We start from the raw sequence: 22,934 nt of genomic DNA on the forward strand, positions 1-22,934 counted from the left end.
TACAGGAGGAGCCTGACAGCAGTGCAGTTCATTTTCATTTCTAAGGTAGGCGGAAGTAATTTCTTCTATCTTTGCTGTCTTCCTGTATTAGCTCCCGTTTCCAGGGTATAGAATAGAATCAGGCACAGCCATATTGCTGGGAAGAGATGGGTACTTGTGACTCTTTACTCTTTCATATACACAAATTTCCTTTGCACTGCACCTAACTTCCCAAGTAGGACAGTGACCTTTCTTCTCTGCTTGCTGCCTATGTTGGCACTGCTTCTGAGGTAAGGACTTATTTCTGACCTCCAAAATGTCCTACCAAATCCTGTAGATGGTGCAAGGAAGCCATTCAAACTTATGCTCATTTTTTGGATTGCCAAGTGTTTGGAAAGCAAGTGGAAAACACCTTGCAATTGTGTTCTTTTAAAATGTCTCCAATAAAAGCTTCCTGTAACAGCCAAGAGTGACTGTTTTGATGGCTTTTTTAGGTTCTACTGGAAATTAATGGAAAGTATTCATGCTTGGCAAGCAGAGGGTTATATCTCAACACCCCATCAAAATCAATATTCTTTGCCTCTCTTTGTATCATCACAGAAAGATAACTTCAGTGAATATAAGCTACATTTATTGCCAGAGGAGAGGTTAGAAAAATATTATAAAATATGCCTTCTGTTTTATAAATAAATTCAAATGTGGTATTTAATTAACAAATCATTAACTGTTGCATTAAGAATGTCAGAACTCACTTCATCTGCATGCTGGAGCATTGCCTGTGGACATGAGAGATCTTTTTTAGAGCTTCTGCTCACACTCCAGTAAACTGACCCTTGAGAAAGTTTCCCATTCATGTTCCCTTTACACACAGGAAGTGTGGAATGCTTTCACCTATACTGTGGCTTTGTGTGACATCCATTAAATGGGTGTTTGTATTCCCTGTGTGGTTACTGTACGGAACTTATCTCCCCTCTCCAAGGAGGGGTGTCATGGGGAAGGGGAAGGATGCAGAATAGTAATGCATACTCTGTGATGCATCATATGTGTGCTTATCAAGAAAGCTTTGAACATATTACAAAAAGTGAAGAGTGGATGTTATTGCTACCCTGGGAAAGTTTGAAATTGCATTGCTGTCTAAATGAGTGAAAAATTGCTCAAGCATACAGAGGGGCAGTATGTAAGGAGCGCAACTGTTTTTCTGTGCAATGTCGTTTACACTCACAAAACATACAAACATTTCTCTTCTAGGTGGCCACACACTCACTCCAAGAAGCAAAAACTGAACTGTAGTATTTGTTTTAAATATTCTAAACAGTCCCTCAGTCTCCCAACCTCATTAATACAGATTGACCCCTGGGGCCAGGTTTCTCATATGCATCCAGCAAGGCAAGAGAAATTGTACTCATGTGCAGCCATTTGCTAGGACTTGGGGACTACAGCTGCGCTCCATGGCTTATCTGGGACCCCAGACTGGGGATCTAGCTGGAGAGTTGGCAGCTCTCTGCTAGCCTTTCTTATTCTTTTCTCTCAAGCAAGAGGACAGTGATTAGCTCTTTCTGCCCTCTGCAAGGGGCCGGGTGCAGCCTAATCATGTTCCCAAACCCACAGGAACAGGCATAACCCAAGTGGCCTATTGCTATGCTCCAGCATCATTTTGACCACTGCTGTCTCCTATTATTTGTATTTAATGCTCTTGCACACTCTCGTTTAGATACTATGGTTACAAATGTAAGAAGGTGTTTAGGGCAGGGCTGGTGCTCAGATGTGCCTCATGGTTTTCACTGGCCACTCAGCTCTGGGAAATACTTCAGCCTGGGGAAGGCAAGAGATCCATGGGGTCATGGAAAAGACCATGGGTAGAGAGGAACCATAGTGAATAATGCAGGGAAGAGAATTACAAGTATAAACTGGGAATGGCTTTATGAAAGGACAGGCAGCAAAATCTGGTTTGGGGATGGAACACGAAAGAGCATGGAGTAGGTTTGTATTTGGATGACTGAAGCTATTTCAGTAGATGGCTGAGAGGCAGATTACTTCAACCACATGAGTCTATGTTCCTTTTTGAAGCAACAGAGTTGTAGAAATTGACACAATGGATACATGGCCAGATGGGGGAAGCAAACCCTTTTACATCAGGAAACAAAAAAAAAAAAACAACACCTCCACCAAAATATCTTGAAATGAAAACTTCAAATAAATATTCAAAGTCATAAAAAATGCATGCAATCTGTGTGGTATCTCAGAAGAGTTATATCAGCACATCTATAGAAACTTGACTCACATAAGCAGAGAGGCTCCTAAATAAAGTCAGTATGTCACCTGGAATACATGAAACTAATGTACGAATATCATCATCCATGTTAAACCAGAATTAATTAAGTCTCTTAAAGCTTTCTGCTTCAAAGAGTAAATGCATTTTACACATAAATTCTTATAGATATACAGGTTTTCTGATCTTAAACGAAAGTTAAAGTTCTTTAAAGAAACTTATTCTTAAAGAAAGACATGCATGATTCTTGCAGTTGTCTCATGAGCTGGGTGGCAATATATTGCAACTAGTATTTCTAAATAATAACTCCTCTGGTAATTTATTCTGGAACTTGTCTTTGTATAATGTTTACATAATTCTGTCATTCTAAATGTCCATTCATGTTTCAGATCAAATAATTAAGATTAGCAACTATATATCAACAAAAATGAGGTATAGCGATAAGAGAAATGCTTGACCTGTAGCTGTTTCTAAGCTAACATAGATTTGTCACAGCTGAAGCTGATTCTTCAAATATTTGCACTCCATTTGTATCATTTGCTATAGAGTGCAAAGTCCTCTCCCTTCCAGGACAGAAGTAGCAACTGGGAACTCTGCAGAAACAGTTCTTGTGCTAGATCACAGCTTTGTCCCCAAAATACTGAGCAGGAGGATGTGCTACCCTTGGGTTGGCTGATGGTCACCTTTGGACAAGATGGAAGTCATCTGCCTTCTTCTTTAGCACCTCCCAGCCAGTTGTGCTATCAATATCAGGTTCAGATGGCTGTTAGCTCCTCTGAGGATATTTGTGAATCTTATCTATTTTCTGCTTAATCCTCAAGAATTTAAGCCTGTGCTTATGATATGCCATATACCTCGCTACAGCCAGGCCCCTAAAGAAAGTGAATTCACCCATGCAGGAAGCTGCAGCCCTTGAGCCATCAGCCTCTTGCAGCAAGTCCAGCAAAGATGAAAGGTGGTTCTGCAAACCCCATCCTGACCCCCTGGGATCACAGCCAGTGGAGGCTGTCCAGGGGCAGGGCTGCAGCAGCCTCTGCCTGGGCCTCTCCCCTCCTGCTCTCCTCCTGCATCTCGCAGTTTTGGCACATGCTTGCCTGGCTCCCAGCCCCTGGCACCAGGCGATGGGCAGGTGGTTCATGCTGCTGTGACCTTGCTCCAAGCAGACTTCCTATCACCAGGGGTCGGCAACCCAAGGAGTGAAGCAGGTCCTTGAAATGTAACCTCTGACTTTCGGGGGAGTATCGCGCCAATCACCAAGGTTTAAAACAGTCTGTCTTTGGGCATCACATTCACCCTCAGACGCACACAAAATGCACGTGCCAGTTTTAGAGCCCGCAGCTTTAAAAACCCCTCTGACTACTCAGCCAATTAAACCAGCATTTCTAAGACAACTGGCACACAACTAGAAAAGCATCCTGCAAAAACAGAGGAAACAAAATTATCTGCAGCGCTCTCAAAGGAGTGTGTTTACCAGAGAGCATGAACGAATGAGATAGGCCAAAAAATGGTGCATATAAATGGCAGCAAACCACAAACATGTGAATATGCAAGGCAATCATTTGAAGGAAAATTCTAAGCCTCATTAGTAAATGTTTTTTGTGTTACTCACTATATTTACAGAAGACAATACCGGACAGCTAACAAGACAGAGTATATCCTCGGGTGCCAGTTCACTGTGTGTAAGGGGCTGTCAGACCAATATTAGACCGGTTATACATGTTGTCCCCAGTTTCAATGGACTTTACCAGGTTGTCCTAGATCAATTGCTTGGGCAGCATCCAACACCCAGCGGAGTTGAGAGGAGCCGTGTCATTGACTTTGGTCAGACCTTGCTCTCTGGTGCTCAGGGAGAAAACAGCTATTTGTAGTGGCTTCCTCAGCCTTATGCCACCCTGAGTGGCATGGGGTTTGCCCTAGGGCAAACCTCCAGGGTACAGCGGAAGAAAACAGTGGACAACAACAAGGAGGATGCCCTGAAACATTTCTTTCTGCACCCAGGGATGGGGGGAAAAAGTGCAGTTCTAGTACTGAGGATATCTTGTTATAAAATTATTTTTCACTTTCCCTTTGGCCAACAGTAGCATTAAGGAAAGTTGATTTCTTTTTCCCTGACATCCATGAGGTGTTCATTATCTCAAACAGTAGGAACTCAGTCTCCAAAAATACATTTGGATTTTAAGAAGAATAACATACAGACTTTTAAAGTTTGGACATCCATTTTGAAACAAAAATATGAGTGGGCTTAACTGTAGTTCTTATGTGAAGTTTATGTGTCCCATACATTTTTTCATATGGTTAATATCAGTCAAGCATGGTTAATATTCTAGTAAGGCAGTTTCTTTTTATTTTTATTCAAAATATCCTCCTGAAGGTAAGTTAAATGCTCCTTAGTCCCAAATCTAAAATTAAATTTTAGGAAAAGGTCCTTTAAAAATACCCTATTGTGTTCAGCCGTATATGCTAAATGTTATTGCTGGCACGAAGCATCACCACAACTAACAGAATTAATTTTTCTTTTACAGAAATTAGTAATTAAATAAACATAATATAAATACTTATGACAAACTTTTCCCTGCAGTGGTAAAATTTGGACAGGGCTGAGAAGACTGAGAAAAATTGTTATAATAGAAGAATTTTGTTTTCAATTGCATCCAAGCTTGGCATAGACCAGATCACCCTCCTTCTGGAAAAAGCAAAGAACTGGAAGTGTGGGGAGCTTCTGTTGCAAGGAATCCATTACGGCATCATGCTAGACAGGAAATGGGAGAACAGCTTCCTTACGGCAAGGGAAAGCAGGCTAGCCCAAAGGATCCTAAGCAAGCCACAAAAGCCCTGTGATGACGTCAGACCCCAGACTTGGTGCTCCAAGGCTAGTCTGAAGACTTTGTGAAATGAGGCTGAGCTACTATCCTACGCACAAAAGGGGGTATCTGTTCATAAAGAGACCCTTCTGCACATGTACCAAGGGACACTCATCCACCATGAGACAAGAACAATCAGAGAAGTCAGAATAACCCGGGGATGAAAGGGCACTGGTAAATTTCTAACACGGCCTTGTGGTTCTCTACCTTGCATTTTTAAGATTGCCATTGAGCCATTTTATGTCCCTTAAACTCTCAAATGCCTGCAAACCATATTTCATCCCTTCCTTATCAAATACTCTGTGGTTACACTTCAGGCCAGATCTAAGCAAAGATATTAATCATCTGTCAAATAAAATTGTCAGTCTGATCCATCCTTATTCTTTTTCAATAAAGATCAATTGAAACAGAGTAAAAAATGTCAACAAAGTCGAATCTTTTAAAAAGAAAGCAAAATGAAAGAACTATAAGTTGTGGTCCATCACTCTTTAAAGTAACTTTTAGCTGTGGTTTTGAATTTAGACATATCTAAGTCAATAGGGGTGGTAGTTATTATTTATTGCTTAAATGTGAATCTTTGTTTTCCTAGTAATATGCCTTATGGAAGAAAAAGAGACATCTGTGCTAAAGTAACCAATCTTTATGGGTGGGGAAGAAACCATCTGTGTTAAAGTAACCAGTCTGTGTTTCACTAATTCTAAGTCAGAAAGCAATAGCTACATGAAAAAAAAAAAAAAAAAAAAAAAAAAAAAGAAGATGTCTTCTTTAAATTAAAGCACTGTATTTGAAAATGAGTATTCTAGTCTTCTACTACTACATTGGATTTATTCACTAATATGTCTCTATCAAAATCATACTGTAATGCAAACTGATGTGTGGACAAGCTAAATTCCTTTTTCTATTTAAAGCTTTATCGCACTAACATTGAAAATGTTTTGGACACATAAAAATCAGCAAGAATGGCTATTGTAGTTACAGTGTTGAAACCACCCAAACTGGCTTCCAACTAAAAGTCAACAGTATTTGTACATTGACATTTATCAAGTATTTTTGAAAAAGTTTTATTGGATCATTTGATTTTCAGTTGTTGTCCTCATTGCAAGAATCTTCTTCCCAGCTTTTGTGTAAGTGTGCAATTTTCTTTGCCTTATTGGGTTATCCACTTGACTTCCACTCAGACAATAATTTCCTAATACCATTGCCAATGTTCCATTTCCTTCTGCCATAAGCAACATGGCTTTGACTGTCTTCTTAGATGTATCAGTAAGACTGCAACTCAGCTCTTTTACGCTATCTTTCTAGCAAGGTGCCCGCAGTGGCTTATACCCAAGCTGGGGGACACTTTGAAACAGAAAAGTTCTTGAGACACTTAACTCTTATTTCCCAGCTCAGATTGACTGTCCTTGTACTATCAACAGCCACAGGGGTCACTTCTCTTTGCCTCCAAATGGCATTTTCTTCTCTCTCAAAGAACTTTAAATCATCTCAGCCTGCCTTTCTTGCTAATTAAGCATATGTCTTGTGATGTTGCTACAATACCAGTTGGTACCCAATACTTCCTACTTCTGTGACCTTATTTCTCTCTTCTGTTTCATTATCTTACAAGGTAGGCTGCATAGCAGGCAATGAACTATTCATCCATGAAAACAAGAGCCTGCAACTTACCCCAGAGCTGATTTGTAGAGAAAATTATAGTTTCAAAAAAAAAGAGTAACAGCAAATATATGCTCCAAAGAGGTCTAAGCAAGGGTGACGTGTTGCCTTCTCTGTGCTGTGACGAAGGAAGGGTTTAAGAGCAGTGTAAATTAACATGGATATTTAACTTGGTTATTTGAAATGCTCTGTCTGAGAACCTATTATTCCTCAGGTCCAAAGATACTCTTTGTGACAGTGATGTAGGATATAACTAGTCGACATATAACACTGAGTTAGTGAGCAATCTTTCTGCTTTTTATGGCCTAAGCCATACCTTGAATTCTTCTTTCTCCTGAAACTGTAGCATACATATTCTTGTAAAAGCACATGCTTTGGTGAAATTCTGCTCGACCGCTACAACTTGAGCCTCTTCTTTGAGAATTCAAAGCCCAAATTTAGATCTGCTATTTTGTGCACAATATTCTTCAAGAGGCCAACGGCCTTTCCATCACATTTCTTGAGGCATAAAAGTACCACCGAAATTTATTTATTAAAATGGCTTGGATCCAGAACTATGCACAAAATAAATATTCATATCATCATTATTGCTTGGGTTTGACTGCTGTTCTCAGGAGACTATAACAACCTAACTATGACTAACCTGGCACAGGCCTTTCATTGACAGAACTGTATGTTTGTTCTGTTTTATACTGTCAGTGAAGTATAATCAATTGCTGCTGCCTGATTTGTACTGCCTATGGCACTAAAGAAAATTAAAATTAGCATAAATTATAACATTTAGCCTTTCAGTACTAATATGAAACGATATATAGGGAAATGGCAGGGTAAAAGAATCATTTTCACAATGTACCTTTCAAAAATGCATGCAAGTGAAATGAAAGAAGAGCTTATGACAATGTTAATTAACATTACCGCATCTTAATGGACTCATTTCTCTGTAATGTTTTAAAACTGAAAAAAAAAGATTATTAATCAGGTGAAATCCAACTGAGAAAAGTGCTATCTGGATATCTTCTTCCAAGAGGAGATTTTGCCATGAATCCACTGTCCATGTGGTGTTGCCCTCCCTTGAGTTACATATCAGGAGGCAGCTTCAAAGGACTGAAGAAATAATGTCCTTTTCTGATGCTCTTTGGTCCTCATATTTAAAGCAAATGTTGGGACAGAGTTGGCCTTCATTAAAAATAAATGTGGTTCACTGATGCTTCCTGAGGTATGTTGAAAAGTTGAGCTAACGTAGTTGCACTTTGTTTTCAGGAAAATACCTAGCTTTTGAATCAACACTGTTACAGTTCATATCATTCATGCTATAGTTCTCTTTTCTTCTTAATCGTAACTTTAAGCATTTAAATAATACTTTCTTACACTTATGGTCATTCCTAAACCAAGAAGGGGAAGAACAATACAGTCTAATCCCCTTAGTTTTTAACAAGTGGAAATGTGATTGAAAGGTGAATAAAAATAAATATAAAATGTATTCAGATTTCTACATAGTTTTATTCCTTTCATGAATGCATACAGCAGTTCAAATACACAGCAAGCAATCTAATCCCATTTACTTCTGGAACATATAAAGGATAGCCATAAACCTAGAGAGACAGACAGATATATGGATACACAGACAGGATAACATTTTCAAGGTTTCTGGTGAGAGAATCCTTGCAACAGATGTATTTTTTAATTTAGGATTTTCAGTACAAGCTTAGATCATTCATAATTATACCCTAAGACAAGGAGGGGGGTATAAATAAACTTTAATGGAAAGGAAACAGTCTGTAGAATAAGCATTTTCTTTGAATCATAACAACCTTTTGAATTTAAAAAAGAGGCTTTCCTTGAGGGATTGGGTGAAAAGCACAGCAATCTTTCCTACATTCTTCTTTGTCTGAGCAGATGGCTGCTGGTCAGCAAAGGCTGAATTTGAAAAATAGTTATTTGTCAGACTGATTGCAACCCTAGAACCTATAACAAATGACCAGAGCAGAAATAACAACAGCAAAGGGAGGGAGGAAAGCAGACTGGTCTCCAAGATGTGGCGCTCCTACTGAAGAGCTGAAAAATTATACAGAAACTAAAAAAAGGAGCACTAGAAGAATAGCTCAAACAAAGCAATCATAGGACCTTACTGCTCCAGACTCTAGTCATATACAGGCACTGGAACTTCCTTTGAGCTCTAAAGATGACAGCTTCAAGCTTCAACAGAGGGAAAAGTGGTGCCTGGATTCAGGCCTTTTTGCTTGAGGCTCTGATAATCCAGAGGCAAAAGTCGATAGTGAATTCCAGAACATCAGCTGTGATGTTTCCATCTGGGGACCAGAAAACATCTGAATGAATGAGAGAAATGATCTAACAATCAATAACTTTTTTCAAGGCATCACAAGAAGCCTTTGAACAATATCACAAGAAGAAAAAAAAACAAAGAGAGAGAGAAAAGCTGTTCTAATGGAGGGGAACATGAACCCACAAACAAGACCAAATTGACATAGAGTATAGTGCTATTTTCACAGGATTAAAAAGAAGAAGAGTCTGGGAACTGAGAGTTTCAGTCCAGAAAAATGTAGTTTAAACTGTTCTTAGCAACCTTGACTGTGGAAAAAATGCCACTGATTGTGGAGAGAAAGTGTCACTTCATTTAATAGAAATCAGTAGATCTCCCAAAGTTGAGCTTCACTGTTTACTAGACCAAAAGTTTGTTCTAGTATGCAGGCAATTGCGCCTTGATCAAAGCAGAAAGGTAAGATGAAAGATCACCTTTGTGGGGAAGGGGAAAGTGTCAAGAAAGAAAATGTAACCAAGAAATTTGAGTCCCTGGTTCTTTTTCCCTGTAGTTCTTACTGGGACAGCAGTGTCCAGACTACACCTCCAACCCTTCCAAATATAGTGCATGAGAAGTAGGGGACAGTGCGCTCAGAGACATTTTCTTGTCATCTCAGACCATTCTCATAGAGAAGGTGTAAGCTGAAAATGCAGACAAAGGAAGAAAAAAAGCCCCAAAACCTATTTCAGACCAAAGAGGGCTCAACAGTGCAGCAGCCCATGCATGATAGGAACAGAAATCAGCTCAGGTATTACAGGTTGAACAGAGTTCTTTTATAACTTACAGATGGCTGAAATCATTTGTAGGATCTAAGAATTCTCTGGTCTTGGTTAGTGTCCAAAAGTCAGGAAACAATAAGAAAAAATAGGTTTTAGATGTACTCCTGGCTTAAATAGTTTCCAGGGAGTGTGTTTATATGTTGTCTAGAGATAAATTTCAGCACAAAGGAGTGATGCAGATGCAAAGTGTCTGTCTCCCTGCTAAGGTGGGATAGTAAATGCAAGTGTTGCAGTGGAGTAAATGAGACCTGTGTAATTTTTAATTAGTGTCAGTGCCTCAGTTCTTTGTGAGAACATCATAAAATAGCTGCCAAGCCTACTGACAGATAAGCTTTCTTGCAAAATAACTATTAAAATAACCACAGTACTGTAGAAGGCTTAAAAAAAAAAAGAAAGAAAAAGGTAATTTGATCTATTTCAAAACTCCTCAAACTTTCAATGGTAACATTACTAATATTAAATTCTCTTGGGCTTTTCAATGTGATTGGGTTTGGGGTTTTTTTGGTAGGTTCTTTTATAAATGTTGCAGTCCTTGTGGTAATAAGAAATGTATTCCATAGTTAACCTTTTAGTCATATCACTTTAACATACCCTGCTTTATTTATAAAAAGAACAAATATAATGTCTAGCCCATATAGTTAAAAGAAAGTCTCAAAAGCACGTGAAATTTTGGGTTCTGCCAGAGTTTGCAGAGAGTCTAAGGAGAATGACTTCCTCATTTAATTCATCTGGAGCCCAAGAAACTCTGCTTTTCCTTCACTGGAAAATTGCACATCTCCAGGACACTGTGGATTTGCTGAAGCCTTGAGTCTCCAACACACTGGCCAGCACCTGTCTTATCCAGGGAAGAGATAATTACATTACAGTGTATAATGACCTCTTTATTATTTTGCAGAAGTATACAAAATAGAAGGGTGAGCTACTGTTTGGAGAAATGAAAAAGTCAGTTCATAGCAGCTAGGTGCTGGCAGAAGGTGTGGGCTTGATGTACAAGCCCCTGGCAAGCAGGGGTCAGCGGGGTGAGGGCAAGCAGGGTGGGCAGCTTCTGTACAGAGTAACGGGAGCTCCTGCCTAAAGACCAGAAATGTTCTGCCTAGTAAGCATACTGGGAAACACTTCCTTGAAACACAGTTAAAAATAATAGTCCTCATATTTTATGTCAATGCTTAATTTCAAAGATAAGCCACAGCTCTGTGTGTATTTTTATGAGGGTAGGAAGCAGGGAAGGAAATATTTCAGAGCACTAGAAGATTAATATTACTGTGGGATTCAAAAGTTCTGCTGTTGAGTTTAAACACTGTTGTAATGAAACTTGGCCCCTCTGTGCTGTGGAATACACAGGCCCTAATTATTTCATGATATTTCTCACACAAACACCACCCCAGAATAGTTTATCACATTAAATAATTTAAAAAGCCGTGGACACATGAAACATCATCAAGTATATGAGCTTTAAATAGGTATTGTGAATCACTTGAACTCTACAACCTTCCAACCTCCCCCTGCTATAAAAGCATAAGTTAACAATGTTATGGCTTTTTATTTTTAAATGCAAGGCCATTAAGAAACGCTAATTTTTACCATATGGGATCCTGTGATGTTTCCAAAATGGATAGTCTTGGATGTACAAATTATGTCTTACAAATAAAGATATAATTCACATGTTTAAGGCTCCTGAGATGTTTAATCGATACTATTCTGAGTAAATTTGGTTCTAGAGTCTACGAGCCATTGCCCCTCTAAAGCTGTAAGTTTGTTGCGGGAATGTTGCTGTCTTCATGTGGAAACTCATCAATGCCTATTGACATCTCTGTGTTTAATTGCAATTTAAATCATGGTGTATTTCATTAGATCTCAAAATGGATTACAATGCTCCATTAATTTTGTAGTTATGTATGGGAAAGATCTAGTAGTGACTCTATGGGTCATATATAGGCCTCAGTTTTGTGAAAGGAGCTCCTATTGACATCAGTGTGAGTTCTGCACATGGACTGAAGGCATGACACGGCCCATTATTCTCAATTTTCCATAGTACAGTCTTGGGCAGAACACATCACAATAGAAATTGCTTATCTAGGATGCACCAATAAATGTATTCCAGGTTTATTTCTTCTTGAGATTGAAAAAATTCAGACACTTTCTGTACCCACATAGTCACACTTTTCCTAAATTATATTGTCTCCTTTTTTATTACTTTCAACTATAATATATAAAACCACCCTCACAAAAGAGAATCTGATGATGAAGAAATCAACAAAAGGTGTTAGCTAACTACAGTTGGGAGCTCTGTCACTGATTTCAGATAGAGACAGATTATTTCACAGTTTTCTGTTACTCTAATTCATAGCAGCGAGAAAACTTATTTAAAAATCTTAGGTACATGTTGGGCAAAGGTAGGCTTGCAAGTAGTGGAATTTGAAGGGTGTATACGCTAACAAGAGGTAGCACACAAGGACAGGGTGAGAAGCAGGGTATAATTAGCAATGATTGTGTTAGTAAACAAAAATATCTACAGAGTATCAAGAGGAATAATTGTAACACTGTGACCTCTTAAACTGTGAAAGTAAGTAAAAACAGTGAAGATTCTGTTCTCTGTACTAGACAGGTGGAACATTGTAATGCAACATTAGAAAAAACTGATGTTTGGTTAATGACCTCTGACTCTGCAGTTTTCATGTCAAGCATCAGGAATGAACTCCAAGAACTTAGGGCTCATCTAGACCTTGAAGACACAGCCATCGTTGGAGGCATGGCAGTGGTACTCCCCAAACTGCACTCCACATAAGTGAAAAGGTGGCAGTCATGCTCAGGCCTATGCTCTTCTTTAACCCGATTGCCTACCTGTGGAGTAGCAAACCAGATTTTGATTTAAAGCAAATTATACACCATATTAGCACTAAGACTTCAGACTTACTGAATCTTAAGTCACATTCAATATTCAATGTTCAAGGCAGTTCAGCAGCATAAAGAGGGCTGATTCCAAGAAAATGGAGCAGTTCAAAAGCAGAGAAGAGCAATGAAGGAAGACATGGACCAGGAGGCTTACCTGTACCTGCTTATGCTAAGGCAGTAAAGAAGACTGAGGCAGCAACTACCCTATCCCTTCCTCAGAGTTGGCTTTCCATGTCATCAGCATTGTGTGCTCCAGCATCATGACCCTTCCTTTGTTCTCCACAACAGTGACCAACACAACTGCTTTCCAAGACCAGTACCAAGCTCACCTTTTTTGTGGAAGTCCAAAGACCCATGGCATGCACACAGCAGCACCAAGGTACAAACACTGATCTAGTGTTTGCTTAAGTGTACTTTGGGAAAACCAAAAGCAGGCAGGAAGCTCTAGCTAATACTTAAGCTCTGTTTTGCTACATCAGAGGAAAGTGTGGCACATTTTTAACCAAAAATAGATACTGATTAAGACTAGGACAGAGTAATGTTAAGAACGTAGACATACAGAACTAAGGAACAATAAAAGTGCCTTAAAAAGCAACCAGGAAAGTCAGTAAAATTCCTCATATTTTCAGTCAGCACATTCATCAATATCAAAGACATCCTTGACCCCCCTGCTCCCTCCAGAACGTTTGCACTAAGCCCATCCAGTAGATAGATATTCATCAGAAAGGCAATGGTCCAACTCTGAGCTGAATAGGGATCTGAGGAAAGGAATGTGGACCCCTGAGGACTTCAGAGTCCTCTAGGATGGCACCACTGCCACACCACTGTGAACCTACTTTCATCTGATTGTAGCAAATCATTATACTGATAATCATCACTCTGACAGCTAATAAAGCTTGGCTGTAAAGATGGACTGGTCCTGACTCTCCAAAAGCTTCCAGAAGACCCATTGCTCTTTTTCTCCTAAGTTTGAAGATGGGCTCATCAGAGATTGGGAAAGACCTTGCTTGTGTAAAATGTACATAGTTTAAGTACTACACAGGATAAAAAACAATGGACCATAACAGTGCTGAGCTATTTCCTAGGTATATCGAACTGGTGACTTTTCAGTTCTATAAGGATAACTCATTGTATATTACATTGAACTTGTTAGTCACCTTGGTTTGAGTTAAAGAAATTGTTATGTCCCAGCAAGTTGTTGTAAAGGTTTTTATGAATACTCATGATGGACTAGGTGCTCCTATGCTGCAATATCATGCTCACATCTTCAATATTATAAAGAAGAAAAAAACCCAAAAACACTACTATTTGAAATAAACAATCAGCATGGAAAACACAGAATTGCATTCTGACTCAAGTAAGATTTTTCCTCAGTAACTAATTCCATTACCACCATTAACACCAGCTGGAAAATGCAGGGTTTGGACACAGCCAAGAAGAACCCATCAAAGGTTGAAAAAGTCACTGCACCTATTTAAATCCACATCATCTTGTGCGATCCATTTTCACAGAGCACATGCTGTGTGTTGTGTACGCACCATAAGATACAAAGTGATGAGTAAGACAGGAAGCGCAGAGAAACCTGATATTGGAATAAAGGGAGCACTGGAACTATCAATTTACATCCCTGTGTAGTGACAGTGAGGATAATGCTGAACCTAAATGCTTAGTGTAGGTCCTTATTAAGGAGTAGACTTGGGCATATTACAACCAACTACTCCCCACTGAAATTCTTCTTCTCGCTACTCTCCTCAGCCCTTTTTATTGTGTGCTGCAAAAGAGGCATTGAAAAGTTTTGATAGGTGCTTCTTCTTATTGTCAAGAAGCCCTCTCATCCTCACCTTCATCCTAGCCCCATTATCACTTCTCCTTCTTTGTTCCAGTGCCTGGGAAACATGTTCCCTTCTCGGCACACTTATCACTGGCAGAGATGGCTGGAAGGAGCATGCTGCTGAGCTGTAGGATGAGCAGATGAGTGGAGCCTCTGAAGATATCAGTTCTCTTTCTGCTCTGGTCAGTGACAAATTTCTGTAGAACTGGTGGATGTCAGAAAGAATGTCATATCTTTTGGCAGTGCTTGGATAGCACAATAACTATCTTTCAGCTGCTGTACTCATTGGTAAGGTAAGGCACCTTTCTCAAGTGTCTTTAGAGTGCAGCTTCTGCCCTTACTTTAGATTAATACCTTTTCACAGGGCAGGATAGACCGGGGACCACCAAAGTCTTCCTCCCACCTAATCAAGGCAGAGATGAGCTTTATAGGAAGTCCATGCACACTAACTGGTAGGAAGGGCATCTGAAAAGTGTTCTATATCTAGGATGGATCCAGTGATTCACGCAATCCCAGGCTTTCTCCTCCCTTGGCGAAGGGACCAATCCAGAAAACTCAGGGGAAGAAGGGTCCTTATTTAGGACATTACACATATTCGGAACAGGAATCAGAGAAGTACAGAAGTGTCAGTGTCAGGGAGGGGGAAGAGAACTATTAGTAAAATACCCACATTTATGTAAGTATTGGCACTACAAATGCAGTAGTTGTGGTTGCTGAGATTCTGCATTCTGTTAGGCAGCACAGTCATGGAGAAATTAAATGTGTTTCCTTGCAGTCCATATAAACATACATGAGTACAAATTACGTCATGGATGCAGTCAGAAGAGCAAAACCCTTCAGGCGGTGCATAGCTGTTGACTGAGTTTGGGAGGTAAAACTTATATTTTGTCATATATTTTTTAATTACATGGAAATATTTACAGAGTTTCTTTTCCATAAAGAAAGTTTCTCCTGACTTTTTCTTTAATGACTCTTTTCAAAAGCCAGTAAATAAATTAGCCACTATTGATCATGAAGCAATAGAATAGTTAGTACTTTTGATCCATGCAATTAATATAAAAAGATAATGTGTGAAATGCATGAAGTATGTGAATCATGAGTGAGCATTGTCATCAGTAGTCTTGCTTTTCAATAAAGGAAAAATTGTTTGGGGAAGTTGGTCAAACATCTTTCGCTATTACATCCACACACTGCTGATTTTTAACACTTTTTATACAGATCAGTAATGATATTCTATTAGGGTGATGAGACCAGAATTAATTTAAATAACTTTGTGCCTGATTCATGAAAAACAAAAAAAAAAATTCCTCCACAGCCAGGGGCCATTATTTCTGTAATTTTTCTATGGAAAAAGTCATGGTCTGCGTTCAACTTCCAGTTCAAAAAGAAAAGTTCTCAATTTATACAGATGAGGTTTTATCTTTGCCAGAGGAATGACATAACTACTAAAGGAAAAAAAATCTGCTGTCTAGTTCAGAAATACACCGATCAGATATCAAACAGATTTTCCTTCTAAAAATTGTTTAACTACTCCCTCTGCAACTGCAGTTAGTGAAGAGTAAAATGGACACACAAAAGAAAAATTATCCATAGCCCATATTAGCAGCCCTTTGCTTTTTAGACATCACCATCATTTCCATTCTTGATTCAATACAAATACCAAAAATTTTTCAAAGCATGAGTCTAAATAAAGATATGAGTGAATGAATGAATGAATGAAAAACACAGAGATGTGCTGCACTCCTACAATCTTCAAAAAGTATGTTCTGTTCAGCAGCTCACATTACCATGTTCACTCAGAGCATAGTTCTAAGCAAACTATACCAGCATTGTAAATAATGTTTTCATTTTGCTCTCTTGCTTGCACTTTTTTTTTTTTTCCTGTCATGGGAAAGGTCTGTGTACCTTGGAGAGATATCCGAGCTAGCTGAGAGACAAATTATTTGGCTAGCATAACTTTATGAAAGAGCATTGGTTAAAGGAGTTGCATGAGAGAGATTCTGCTTGAACAAAATAAGATGATTATTGCCTGTTGGTTAGAATATTTCTGTAAAGGCAAATCATATTTCAAATTTGGCAAAATATTTATCAAATTATTTTTACATTTTCCTATATGATTTTTATTAAAGTGTATGCTTGTTCAGCAAAGAACTAACTAAAACCACCTCCCACAAGTATATTACCCACATTTTTGCCAAAAGTAGTTTGCTTTCTAAAGTTACAAGGAATATTTAAAATTAATGGAAGAAAAACAACCGGAAAAAAAAAAAGGATCTCAGTATGTTTATAGTGTGCTTTTGATAATGCTTTCTGTGTGGCCAGTGTTAGCGTTTCCTTTATAACTTCCCTTCATTTGTGCATGCATCTTCTGCAGCCACAGAGAAGAAAAGATCATTTTTAAAGATAGTTATATGTAATTGAAAAACCACAAAACCTGGCCAAAAGATGCAGTGGAGGGCGACACACTGAATTCTAAACTCCCTTCTAAATGAGTAAATTGCAAGTTTTTAGGGATGGCTTAAGCCTTTAGTGGATTAAATAAAAAACTGCAAACCATTGTTTTCCACCTCTTTTTGGAAAAGTTCTTTCTTTCCACTCCAAAAATTCAATTTCCATGGGGAGAATTCTTCTCTCAGAGAAATCAGAGAAATTGTTTCAGGTGTAAATTGTTGTCTGAAAACAGAACTTACTCCCCGCTTTAATATTCCATAGCTCAACAAAGTAACTCAGAGATCCCAGATTACGGAAAATACAACTAGAAAAATCCCTTACATACAATTTTTAATGTATTTTAATAATTTTTAATTGCTTTTTTGCAGGGAATATGTTTCTTTATAAACACTACTGGTGCAAGATAGACAAGTGAAAAAGGAAAAGATTCTTATTTGAGTATGGATTGCAGGATCAGGTCCATTGATCTTGGCTTACTTTCTTCTTTGCTTGCACAGTAGCAAAAAATATTTAAGATTCCTAGGGCCTGTTTTCCAGTACACATACTACAGTTTCCTAAAACTAGAAATCCTTTTATTTTAAAGAATTTCATTCTAACTACCAAAAAGTACATCCAGGCCCAAGGCAATTGTTTTTACTTTTTTTTTTTTTGTTTGCAATTTTAACATTAGCTTTTGTTCCTAAATAATTTCTTTAACATTTCAGGCTGTTTTGCAGTTTATTATTCCCTTCTTATACATTTTCTGTGTTTAGGTTTCCATTTAATATTTGGTTTTGCATTTCTCAATAATTTTAGAATACAACCTCAAAAAAAAATAATACTCTTTCTGTTATGAAAACCCCCTGCTTTAATACAAATAGAGTGATTTAAGCACCCTTCTGGGGTTTTGCAGCTGTTAGTGTTCCTGGTCTCAAATTTTAGCATCATTCTTTAAAATGAAGGAAAAAATCAACTTGCAATTTAGACAGTTACCAAATTGCCAAAACTAGTGCAGCAACTCTTAATGAGCGAAACCATTAACAATTTTCTGACTGCAGCTCCTGTTCAAATACCTTGGACACCTTGTTAGCACAGAATGAGGTGTTCAATCAAGAGACTGGGAATTGGAAGTACCAGGGCACAGTTTTGAGTGGTGATTACAAGGGCATGAGTATGAGTGCCAAAGTAACAGTCTTCTACACTGCAGGAAGCTTAGAAACCTTCAAGTCTACATTTGTAAATCAGCCTGGATGATTACAGCAGTCACAAGCAAAGAACATATGAAACAATTATTTGCATCGTTCTTTCACTCTTTTAATTTGCTCTTAAAATGAACACAGTGATACCAAGGGCCATTAGTGCTTTGTCTTTCAGAATTTCGTGAGACTTCATATCTTTCCAAACAGCATCTTAAACTGCTTAAAAGTAAAAATACAACAAATAACTATTGCTTTCTGATTGTTAAATTCCTTTCATGTAAATAATCCCAGATTACTGTTCAGATACGTCTTCTTTGAATTTCTTTTAAAACTATTTGATGATAGGCATAAGTGACATGATTTTAGACTTTCTACTTCCCCTTAACTGCTGTGACAAAAACAGTTTGTCTTTCTTAAATAAGTAAATTTTAAAAGTATATTTTGTCACGTTAATATCATGTTGTAAATATAGATCTATTTCCATTCTATTAAAGCAACAGAATACCATTCTTTTATAGTAATTTTGCTATTTTAATTTTATTAAATTAGTCCTTTATAATAGTTTCCATACAATTCACTCATTATTTTCCTTCAATCCATAAACTACAATCCATGTAGAAATAACCCTGAAATAACAATTCTAAAACTCATATTTCAGGCACAAAACTTGTTATTAGGAGCTACTTTCATATTAAAGATAAGGAATTATTGACTAAGGAAGTGATGAGAAATAACAGAGAGGAATTAAATTATCCCTACCAAAGAACTGGAAAAAAATTATCTATTAAAAAAAAACCAACAATTGCTACCTTTCTATACTTCATTGATATATATTATATACATATATAACTCCAGTATTTTACTGCTTCTGGTTTGAAGAAATAAATCATCAGTGGAAAATACCTAAAATTGCTATATTTAATTTAAAATAAATAGAATGTTTATGCTGTGATACTTTTTGGACAGCTCATCTTCTGCCTTTTATAGCAATAAGCAAAGAATATTATGAGCTTAATTAGCATCTCAGCTGTACTAATTGCTTGTATAAATAGCAAATAAGGATTAATTTTTGTTCTTTTTGATCATCAAGAAATATTATGCAAAAACTTTTCACACAGGACCATTTTCTTCCATCTGCGATTGTAGGAACATGAAACACATTTCAAATTAATCCATTTTTATAATAATTACTTGCTTGCAAATTTTTATTTTAGGCCTTGCAGAAATAGTTAGTTCTCCAATTTAAAATGCATTGTTATGTCTAACAAGTACTGAAAAACTGTCATGTATCAGTCCCTGGCTTTGCTACTGGTTTCTGGAAGCTCCCAAGAATATGTCTTTAAACACTAAAAGAAACAGACAGTTCTGATTCTGTATCTAATACTTGAAGAGTGAAAATTATTAAAGTAATACAGCCAACCTGTACTAAAACAAAACTCCAGACTGTGATATGCTTCACTGTTAATGAGTCACTGTAGATCTAAATTACGCTGAAGAGAATGCAGAAGTGCAACATCTTTACTGCTATTTTACGCCTATTTGTTCTAGATAACTTTAAAATATGTATTACTGCAATTTTTGTACCTAAGGGTGCTGAAGCTATAAGGTAATATTGGAAAGTTACATATCCCCTGAAAATATATCCAAATATTCTCACCCCTCCCCCCGCTCCCACAGCTATACCTACCAGCATCTGAAAACAACAGTAATTGAAATTAAAAGGCTCCCTTTTGCAAGTAGTCTGGTCTTAATAACCGGAGGGTTTTCAGATGCAGAGGGCGCTGTTGTTCATGTATTTTGCAAGCATTTCCTGATGACGGATAAAAACATTGATCTAATAGTTTCATGTTTATACTTTTAAGCTTTCCATGAAATGCCAGTGTAATTGTTCACATATAGATGCCACCTTCCACAGTATGCAATGAGTTTCCCTAAATAAATCCTTTTCATGACAGACTAGAAGGAAGATGCCAGCTATTGTCATCCAAGTGAAATGTTTTTCAGTTTCCACTTTACAGTCCATTTACCAAGACTTTATAACCCAGCCACAAAGTTCCTTCCATCACACATTTTCATATAGGGATATTTTAGCTATTTTTATTTTAAAAGCACACCAGATGTATTCAAGTGTAACCTGCAATAAAAAGTGTGAAAACAATTTGAAACGTATCACTGCAGTGTTATTCTTCAACATTTTTTTCTAGAATATATTTTGCAGTTTATAACCAATTGTTTCAGGTGTTTTTTTCCATAACAAAGTAATAACTAATTATACCCACAAAAACAGAAAAAGGAACATACCATTTACATCTTAAAATTATCTTTTGCACAGTAACTTTTCCTCAGAGCTTTGCATATACATGTATTAGCATTATACACACATAAATAGCAGCTTTAAAGACACTGTTAGTTCTTTGAAGTAAATTGTTTTCTAAACCTCTGTATAATGTGCTACATCTTCTCTTGCAGTCACTTTTTTAATAACTTTCTTTCCCCCTCCTCAACCCCTCACTGTTGAAAAAAGAACCACCATGCCTCACCCGCAGAAACCCAGGAAACTTACAGTCACAGCTGAAATTTTGTGTTTAACTTGCATAATTGTACCTAAGGTCTTTAGCTGGGTGGGAAAGAATGGGCATACTGCAGTCCTTGTCTGAAGTCAACAGGAGTTTGGCCTCAGCAAGAATTACAGGATTGGGCCTGAGATATCCTGGATAAATTCCTGTGATGAGTTTCCTCTGCTACCTAAGCCCGACAGGGTGTGTATTAAAGCCAAAGCAACAAACTTTGTCTAGATCTGACACTGGGTTTAAATCAGACTAAAAAGCTGTTCCAGCAACTTTAGTAAGTTTAATGCTTATTTACCCATAAAAATTGACCTTACCTAAAAAGTGATTACCTGAAAGACACCAACTGAATAAAATAATTTGATGCATTTTTCTTCTCTAGTAAATTTAATTGATTGTTGTATCGCACCACAATCAAATTCATCTGCATTTTAAAGTGTCTGCAAAGCATCCATACAGCAAATTTGATCCTTAAAATGAAGCTACTAAGTTCAACTATAGATATTGTGAGAAATAAATTTCTCATATGTCATTGCTGGTGTGGGGCTCTCCAACTTTTGGGAAACAGCTTAAAATAAACTCAGTGTTTCAAAGCCATGAGAATATGCAGCTGACCAAAATTACTGCAGATGTGAGGATTGTATTTCATACTAACCAAATTGTTGCCTGGTTAAAGCAGCACATGCACTCTAATAAAAATGGCCATTGCTAGTTTTTCTGCTTAAATCAATGCTCATTCAAAGGTTTTTCACCTGATAAAGGCTTTAATATAACTGACACAAAGTTGCATTTTATGATTGGCAAGTTCTTTGCACCCCAGCTACCCCCCAGCCTGAAGGAGTGAGGCTCTGAGATGCATTTTGGCCCTGTCTTTATGTCAAATCACTGCCATCAAAACAATGGCTCATATTACATGAAAATCTTGTGCAAATGAGCCATAATGGGAGTGAATGACAATCTTGTAAGACTGTGCAGCAGGATTCTCCTTTGATGTGAAATATTGTTAATCTTTCTCAAACATAACACTAAGTATATTTGGCAAATCCTGGATGAGAAAGTCCCTATAGTGCTGCTCTGTGGACAGCCAGCCAGAAGCCAAGGACACCCCACCACAAAAAGAGGCACAACCAGAAGTGAAGTATATACCAACACTGAGACCCAAGTTCTGCAGTTGCTAGAAATTTATTTACAATTAAAAGACCTCTTTACCCATTTCCTTTTCCTGAAAACAAGTTAAACAGTATGTTTATTTATTCTTAATAATGGATATTTGCCGCTGGATCACAGCTTCATTTAATTAAGAAGCTGCAGTATTTAAGATATTAAAATCCATGTTTTGAAAAAGGTTTTCTTTTTCAAAACACAGGCCTTATTTATTCATGGCTTAAGAATCAGTCTCATTCTAAATTATAGTTTTAATATGGTGTTGCAAGGAGAAAAAAAAATCTAGCAACGGAAGGCAAGATTTTTCATTGGTAACAAAAGCATGATATAGGAGTTTATACTTTCCTAATGATGCTTAAAGCAAAGATCTGGAACAGTATGTCTCAGATGAGGTCATATATCAATTTCAGGATAGTAAAAACCTCTCCTTAGACTATGTTACAGCCAGCTCACACCTTTTTGTTGTGCAGCCAAATATGCAAGGCGCATGTAGACGAATGAAAACAGAGTAAATCATGTTGATTCAGTGCTAGTAGGAAATATACCTCTTCAGTTGTATGCTGCTTTTGAAGTACTGCCTAAAAATCAGTCTTGGGCTTCAAAGCGAGGGGATTATAGCCTTTATCCAGCAATTAATATGGCTGAAACTCAGAATGTCAGCACCTGACGACTATACAGGCTGGACAGTAGCCTGGTAGGGGTCCAGTCCCCCTCAAGAACTGGAATTTACAATAAAAATTAGTACATAAATAGACTGAAATATTTGGGAAAGTGGCATAAAATTTTAACTTCTAACGACCTGTCTATATTTTGACATGTAGGGGAGAGGGGGAGTTGTGGTGTCCCTTGACCTTTAACCTGCCTTATCCACCTAGATCATTTTAATCTCCCACCAACTGTTAAGCAGAAAAGAGTGCTATTAAAGAGAAAGCTATTCCTTTCGCCTTCTTACATAGATCAGATGACAACCTCTCCAAGTCCCTCCTCTC

This window comes from Psittacula echo, assembly GCF_963264785.1.
Source record: "Psittacula echo genome assembly, chromosome: 7".
Taxonomy (NCBI): domain Eukaryota; kingdom Metazoa; phylum Chordata; class Aves; order Psittaciformes; family Psittacidae; genus Psittacula; species Psittacula echo.